A 9024-nucleotide genomic window follows, 5' to 3' on the forward strand; every position below is an offset into this window, starting at 1 on the left:
CTGGGGCCGCGCCCTCCGCAGCCGCGGGTTCCCGGAGCCGCCGCGCCGCTGCGCCCGACCCCCGCCGCTTCTCCCGCCTGCCTCTCAGAGGCTCGCTCTGGAGGCAGCCATCTTCGCCAGGCTCCGAGCACCGCCCTCTCGTACGCCCGCGTTGCCACCGCCCAGGCGGTCACGAGACCTCGTCAGCTGACCCAGCGCTTCCGCCTTCTGCCCCGCCCCTTTCCGTGAAGTCCCTGCGCTCGCTGCCCCCTTCCGGGAAACGCCGCGCTCCGCCGGCCCGCCCGCGCCCGCGGTACCCATGCGCAGAGTGCAGAAGCGGGCCCGCCTCCTGGTGTGCAGAGGAGGATGCTCGCGCTGGAAGCAGCAGGCCTTCGCCCAGTTCTCCAGAGGCCTGCTGGGTCCTGGTCTTGTTTTCTGCGAAGAGTAGCACGGTGGCTCTGGATTTTCGCGCTCAGTACCCCGAGTGCGGGTGTGACGCGGTACCGAGCAGTCTGGAACCTCGGCTCGGCCCGGGTTAGCCGGAGCAGGCCGGCCGCACTGCTGGCCCGGGGACTAAGAACCACAGCGGAGCAGGGTTTAACTTTTGGGTGGTCCCGGAGGTCCTGGAGACCAGCGGCTCTGTCTGCCTGAGCCTTTGCTGGCTGGACGAGCCACACTGACAGCTCTCATTTATTGCCTGCTGATCGCGTGTGTGGTTTGCGTAATGCTGCTTGATCCTCGACGCTCTGAGATAGCAGTTACCCTAGTTTTGTAGGCAAAGTTCAGCCCCACAGTAGTGGACTGGCTGTTTGAACGGAAGTACTTTAACTCTAGAACTTGTGTTCTCTAGATGTTATCTCCCTGAACCTGTTGGGAAAGCTGGAGGGAGGAATCAGAATAGCCACAGGAAGGAATACAGTACAGGGAATAAATGAGGGTTCTGCCGGTACCTATCTGTTATCTGTAGCCTGTCATTTAGTTAAGAAAAGTCAGCGCGCCCTCCCAGACATAAACGGTAACGGTCACAGTTTAAAAATCAGTGACTACTACGGTCCCCCTTCCCCAAGGGATTGAACTCGACCTCCTGTGCTGGGCAAGCGTTCTGTCGGTGACTTATATCCCCAGACCTTATATTTTGAGTGACCCACTAAGTTTCCTAGGCTAACGTCAAACTTGTATCCTCCTGCCTCAGCCTTCCAAGTGACTGGGGTTACAGCTGTGCACCACCGAGCTTAGCACTGCTACAGTACAGGGTGACTTACACAAATACTTCATTTTGAGGGTTAAAGTTCTCTGATAAGGAGTTTAATGCACTATCTGTGTAGCAGTCCTGAATTTGTGATGTCTTGGGGTCTCCTTCAGTGGTTGATTTCTTTTTCAGAGGGTGATTGTAGGATGAAGAGTGGGTCTTACCGTTTCCTTCTTGCTCTTATTGACCTATTGCACTACTTTAGAGCAGAGAAAGATTTGTATTTAGCCTTGGAGTGCATTTTCCTGTAGTACAGCAGTATGATAAAGTGCCTATAAAGGTAGGTATCAGGATATCTGGTTGGGAAGACGTTACCTAAAATTAGAGTATGAAGGACTGAGTTAAAGGGGCCTTCTCCTTTCATCCCGTGGAAACACGTGTGTTTGTGGCTTTTTTATAGGTTACAAAGCCTCCCAGTAATTTCAGAAGTAGATGTGGGTGTATGTGAGAGAGAAAGCCAGTCCAGGTTGTCCAAGATACTTACTTGCCCAAGGTGACCTCCTTCCCAAAGGTTGAGCCAAGATTTAGTCACAGGACTCAACCTCATGACCAGTGAACTACTAAACCTCAACACTGCCTCTCTGTTCAGTATGAGACACCGATAAAATAAATCTCAGCGCCGTGGGTAATATGAACGCCCCCACCCTTCCGGTGGAAAATGTCCAGCCGCCCAAGACAGCTTTTTTCATTGCAGTTTTAGAAACCACTTTCCTTGTGTTGGTCCAGTTCAGTTTGCCCTCTGTTCTGTGAGTAGTAGTTTTGCTTTTTTTCTTTTGTCCTTCTCTATTATGCAGTGTTACTTTAAGTGCAGTACTTAGCAATTCGGATACTCGCCCAGCCGCACTGCTTATCCCTCTTACCTCAGGCACAGATTCTCATGGGTTTTTGTCTGTTTGCAGTACTAGAGATTAAACCCGGGGCCTTTTCATTGAACTGTACATCCCCAGCTAGTTTTTGAGTTTTATGAGACAGAGTCTCACTAAATTGCCCAGGCTGAGCTCAAACTTGTAATGCTCCTACCTCAGCCTCCCAGATAGTGGGGATTCCTGGTATGTGCCACTGCACCCAGCCAGATTCTCATTTTAATAAGCCATATTCCCAGCATTACCATCTGTGGTTCAGAAGATGAGTTCCAAGCCTTTGTATAACTCCCCTCCCTGGTTGCTCTTAACTGGATTTGTACAAATTTGTCAGTATTCTTAGAACACTAGAACTAAACAGGAGTCAGGGAGAGTAGGAGGACTTGGCTCTTCAGTCTTCTGTTCAATTCATTTTTGCCCACACCCTGCTGTTTTTTTTAAAAGTGGCATATTCAAGGCAGACTTTCAAACTTCAAGAATTGCCTTTTTATTTAAAATCCAAGTTTTCAGTAGATGTTCTGATACTTTCATAGTGCAGCTATGTCAAGTTTACAATTCAAACTATTTAGTATACACTTGTATTTCACAGCTTTAAAAACACGTTTTACAGCTTTTTACAACAAAGCTTTTATCAGTGTCCTAAATTAGCCTTCAAGGCAAGTAAGATTTCAGATTTTAGAAAGCCCACAGGTAAAAAAAATTGCTGCTAAATTGACCTTCCTAAACCAAGCATGGTGGTACACACCTGTAACCTCAGTATTAGGAAAGCTGAGGCAGAAAAAACACCAAGAGTTTGAGGTCAGCCTGGGCTATGTAGTGGGTTCAAGGCCAGCCTGGACTACACTCAGAGACCCTGTCTCATAAAAAAAATTTTGAACTTCCTTGCCAGGGATGGTCATCCATATCTGTAATCCCAGCTCTCTGAGAGGCTGGAGCCAGAGAGAGGATCACAAGTTCTAGCCCAGCCCTGGCAATTCAACAATTTAGTGAGACCCTGTCTTAAAAATATAAATAAATGAAGTATAAATGAAAAATAAGTGAGTAAGTTGACTTTTCTGGTGATTTCAATCCAAGATCCCAAACAAATCCCTAAGAACTCTATCCCCCTCCACAGTATTTGAAATGTTTTAATATAATAGTCATGGGGCTACTGAATACTTAAAATTATGTGAAAAAATGTGAAATGTATTGATTATTTTTACTGATTACATGCATTAAATTTAAAAACCAGTGATAGGGGGCTGGGGATTTAGCTCAGTGGCAAAGCGCCTGCCTAGCAAGCGCAAGGTCGTGAGTTCGGTTCCTGGTACCAGAGAAAAACCAAAAACAAAAAAAAAAAAACAAATAAAAACCAGTGATACAGGTTGGATATTCTCTAATTGGAAAATATGAAATCATAAATGCTCAGAAATCTGAAATTTATGTTAGCACTTTAAAAGTTTCAGGTTTGAAGCATTTCAGTTTTTGGAATAGGAATTCCTAACTGATAAAGTCTGTTCAGATTCTCCGAAATAAAAAGAAGTCCATAAGCTGAAACACTTGTGTAAAGCATTTCAGATGAAGGATATTTAACCAATACTTACTAAAGCATGATTAAGAATACTTTATTCAGAACCATTGCAATGGGTTCTCACAGTGAGGGAGAGAGATATGGGTCAAGTGAGGGTTTATAACCACGGAGTAGTATATGGGTGGTGGTTGGAAAATTACTGAATAGTAATCCCCACCTGGGTAAGTGATATGCTGGCTAAGTCTACCCGACAGGATTCTTGCTCAAAACAGAATAGGGTAATGAAATACCCCTAGTGGAAGGTGAGGAATGAGGAACCTGATGAGGTATCAGAGATGTGGAGATACTAAGGATGAGAGGGTTCTGGTTAAACGGACTTAGCCTGACTTTTTTTTTTTTTTGCTAAAACTGGATTTACAGATGGGCCTAGGAGACGGTTCAAAAGCCTAATCACAGTTTAGCCAGGTGAGAATCTTTATTCCATTGTGCAGATAATATTATGGATATGCGTTTGGTTAAATAAAGTACATAATTGAAATTAATTTCACTTATTTTTTAAATGTAGCTGCTAGAAACAAAATTCCAAGTGTCTTGAACAGTGCTGTTGTCAGAAAGTCTGTGCAGACACCTGGGGTGAGTTTGTGATACAACAGGACCCACAAAATCATTTCTGTGGTCCTTTTTTGTCTTTAGTTGTTTTCTCAGAGTTTATCTTGCTTTGTAAGGTGATTTTTTTGCACTCCTCTTTACTAATAATTGTATAAACTTGAAATTATTGAGAACATATAACAAATTATGACATGAGGATTCATTATATATATACATATATATAACTACATATATTTGCATATGTATAGTTTCTACCTTGTTTTGAAAGTCACAGCCTAGATTCCCTTCCTACCCAGGAACTCTAGTTTTTATTATTAATGTGAGCTAAAATGTCTTTTTAAATAGTGTAGTGTGATGATGTTTATATATAAAGGATTTTGAGCTATAATATTTTATGTTGACAAAAACATGCTTTCATTTAATTGTAGGAAATTACCTAGATTTGACCATATTTTCGAACATAGATGAAGGCGGAAAATAAAGTACATATTGTATGGTTTAAAATTTTAAAATACTATTGAAATTTTAACTGAAGAAAAAACCTGTGTTCTCTTATTAAAATTAACCCCAAATGCTCTTTTGCAATATATATGTAAATGATCCTTGATAATAACACTCTTAAACTCAAATAGTCTTCCCAGTTGGGTCAAACACTTCCAGCATTACTAGATTTGAGAACAATCTAGAGCCTTACATCTTTTTCCACAAATGGTTTGGAAGTGAGTAAGAATTCTAATCTAATATGAAATTATTAAGACATTTTAGTCATTGGCATTTGAAGGAAATATAATGTGATAAAAATATGAATGATAGGTCTTTATCCTCTTTGAGCCTTAGTTTGCTCATTAGTAATCTTGGGATATTGATACCTACTTGAAGACATTTGTAGAAGTTAAATAAAATAACTTATGTAGAGCTAACTACATAAGTTAGCTTATGGTTACTAAGAATTCAAAAACTTAGTTCCCTCACTATAACTTATACCAGCGTCTACAGCTTGTTTATGTAATTCTTGTGCTTCACTTTTTAAAAATAAAACAAATTTGCTATGGTTTTTATAACCAGAAGACTAACCATGAAAAGATAAATAAACATTGGTATTTTATTAGAAAAGGGGGTAAAATTGAAATGTTCACTGGGCATCCCAGCACTCAGGAGGCTGAGGCAGGAGGATCATTGTGAGTTTGAGACCAGCCTGGCCTATAAAGTAAGCTCAAGGCCAGCATGAACTACATAGTGAGACCCTGTCTCAAAAAGACCAAAAAAGAAAAAAAAACTTGAAATGTTCTCAGTAATATATTTGGATATTGATGAAAAATCATAATATACTTCATGCCAAATGGTATCTTTTTAAAAATTTTTACAAGAGAATAGAGAGTTAATTTACTACATTCACACATGAATGTTAATACAAAACTGACCTAGATTCATGCAATTTTATGTCACAATTTAAGATTTAAGGGGTTGTTTTATTACTTTTTTTTGTTGCTTAGACAAAATTCCCAATTCCCACAAGTTAAGGGAGGAAATATTTATTTAGCTCACAGTTTGTTAAGGTTTCAGTCCATAATTGGCTGGCTCCAAGGCAGGGTGGCACAGCAGATGGGTGTTGCAGAGAAGAAACAGTTCATGGCAGACAGAAGACAGCAGAAGCAAGGAAGGGGCCTTACCAGCTTATTTCTGCCATTTTTATATTTTATCTAGGCTACTGGGATTATGGCAGGTATCAAACCAATCAGTGGACTAATTCAGCAATCACACACCCTTAATCCCAGCATCATTAGTACTAGCTCTGCAGCATGAATCATTGCCAGCATCACACACTCTAGATTCAGCCATCTCTGAAAAAGCCGCTCCTATGCCTGCATGAGGCTTTGGGGGGACATCTAGACACAAACCATAATAGGAGTGAACGAAACCTTAACCATAAACTACTCAGAATGCCAATGACTTGTTCACACCTAAATCAGGGTGAGTCAGTGAGCTTCAGCAGAAGACTTTATTTACAGTTTATTTTGTTAAAACTCATTGCAACTAGGAGGAAAATGCCTATTACTTGATCCTTGATAATAACTTATTCATAGTGTATACACATGAGAACATAAAACTTCACTACACAATTTAATTATTGCTGACTTTAAGCATATGAGATCATGACTGCTATTTTCATGTAACACTTAATTTTGCCAAGAAAAATATATTTTTTTTGTTCTTGTTGTGAGCAGTAGGTGACAGATTCCTATTTACCATAAAAAGTAAAACTAATAAAGCAATAGTATTTCCAGATCAAGTAGTTAGCTTATAAAGTTACCAGCTCTCTTTCACAAAGTTTCACCCAACAACATCAGAATACACATTCTTCTCAGTTGCACATGGATGTTCTCTAAAATAGACCATATACTAGAACATAGAACATGCTTAAATAAATTCAAAGGAAGTGAAATTATCCCATGCATACTATCGGACCTGTCTTGGTTACTTTTCTCTCATTGCTGAGACAAAGTAGCCAGTGCCCAAAATTAAGGAAGGAAAGGTTTATTTAGCTTACAGTTTGTGCAGGTTTCAGTCCATACTTGGTTGGCTCCGAGGCAGAAGATAGCAAAGCAACAAGAGCAAAGCGGGGAATGGCAGTGTGTGCAAGCCTCTTTCCCTCCCTTATATTGTAAGAAGGCTACCCCCACCCAGGGGGCAGTACTCACATAGTTAACCTTCTAAACTTCACACACTGACACGATGAATAACGCCCTAGAGCAGGAAGGGCATGGCCTCTGCACCCCAGGATACAGAACTGCTGAGTCACTTAGCCAAGCCTCTAGACTCCCCAAGTTGACACAATAGTGCAATGAAATTGGAAACCAATGACAAAAGAAACTACAAAAACTCCATAAACACATGCAAATTAAATGACACCCTCCTGAACAACCAATGGGTTATAGATGAAATTAGAGTAAAATTAAACAAAGTTTACAATCAAACGAAAATGCAGATACAACTTACAGGAACCTGTGGGATGCAATGAAAGCAGGCCTCAGAGGGAAATTTATAGCGGTGATTTCCCACATCAGAAAAACAGAGTGACCACAAATAAACAATCTTATGCTGCACCTCAAGCTTCTAGAAAAAGAAGAGCAAGTCAAGCCCAAAGCCCAAAGAAGGCAGGAAATTATAAACCTCAGAGCAGATATTAATGCAATTGATGTGAACAAAACAATACAAAGAATTAATGAATCAGAGTTGGTTCTTTGAAAGAATAAATAAAATTGATAAACCCCTAGCCAACCTTATCAAAAAAAAGGAAAGGAAAACTGAAATTCATGCAATAAGGAGTGAAAGGAATGAAATCACTATAGATCCTGTAAAAATTCAAAAGATCATCAATACCCATTTTGAAAATCTTTACTCTCATAGGATGGAAAACACAGAGGAAATAGACACAATCCCAGATACATATGAATTACTAAAGCTGAATGAAGAAGACATAAGAATCCTAAATAACCCAATATCAGCCAACAAAACTGAAAATGTAATAGAAAATTTGCCAACAAAGAAAAGCCCGGGTCCTGATGGATTCACTACTGAATTCTACAACAAAGTTAGAGAAGATTTAACACCAATTCTTCTCAAACTGTTTAATGAAATTGAAAGGGAAGGAATTCTTCCCATCTCATTCCTGGAGGCAAGTATTACGCTGATACCAAAACCAGAGAAAGACCCAACTAAAAAAGAGAACTACAGGCCAATCTCCCTGATGAATATAGATGCAAAAATTCTCAATAAAATACTAGCAAACAGAATACAACAAATCATCAAGATTATACAGCATTAACCAAGTGGGATTCATTCCAGGAAGGCAGGGATGGTTCAATATACACAAATCAATTAATGTAACATACCATATCAATAGAGCCAAAGACAAAAACCACATGCTCATTTCAATTGATGTAGAAAAAGCTTTTGATAAAGTCCAACATTCACTCATGTTAAAAACCCTACAGAAAATAGGAATAGATGGCCTTTACCTCAATTTGATCAAAGCCATGTATGACAAACCAACAGCTAACATCACACTAAATGGACAAAAATTGACAGTTTTCACTTTAAAATCAATAAAAAGACAAGGATGTTCACTGGTACCACTCCTATTCAATATAGTTCTGGAAACATTAGCCAGAGAAATTAGACAAGAGAGAGAAATAAAACAAATAAGAATAGGAAAGGAAGAAGTAAAATTATCATTTGCAGATGACATGATACTCTACATAGGAGACCCCAAAAACTCCACCAAAAGGCTTATAGATTTAATGACCAAATTCAGTAGTGTAGCTGGATACAAAGTCAACATTCACAAATGATTAGCATTCCTGTACACAAACAATAAATGGGCTGAGAAATTAGTGAAATGACACCTTTCATAATAGCATCTAAAAAATGAAATACTTAGGAATCAATCTAACAAAGGAAGTAAAAGATCTATACAGAGAAAATTACAGTATTCTAAGAAAAGAGATCAAAGAAGATTTCAGAAAATGGAAAGTTATTCCTTGCTCATGGATAGGAAGAACCAACATTGTGAAAATGGCCATACTACCAAAATTGTTGTACAGATTCAATGCAATCCCAATTGAAATACCATTAGTATACCTCATAGATCTAGGGAAAACATTCCTAAAATTCATCTGGAGCCAGAAGAGACCCAGAATAGCAAAAGCAATCCTGGGCAACAAGGACAAGTCAGGCCGAATCACAATCCCTGACTTGAAATTGTACTACAAAGCTACTGTGATAAGATCAGCATGATACTGGCAAAAAAACAGACC

General features: G+C 39.8%; 1 protein-coding gene across 1 annotated transcript in view; it reads right to left on the minus strand.

The window, feature by feature from the left end:
* Nucleotides 1-100, minus strand: part of Dnajc13 (DnaJ (Hsp40) homolog, subfamily C, member 13) — a gene marked incomplete in the record, with an annotated part of 131018 nt that extends 130918 nt beyond the window's left edge. Inside the window, 1 exon segment of the mRNA XM_005406836.2 lies at nucleotides 1-100.
* Between the last annotated feature and the right edge of the window lie 8924 nt (nucleotides 101-9024).

The sequence above is a fragment of the Chinchilla lanigera genome, unplaced genomic scaffold (assembly GCF_000276665.1).
Source record: "Chinchilla lanigera isolate Chin_1 unplaced genomic scaffold, ChiLan1.0 scaffold00100, whole genome shotgun sequence".
NCBI classification, from domain to species: Eukaryota; Metazoa; Chordata; class Mammalia; order Rodentia; family Chinchillidae; genus Chinchilla; species Chinchilla lanigera.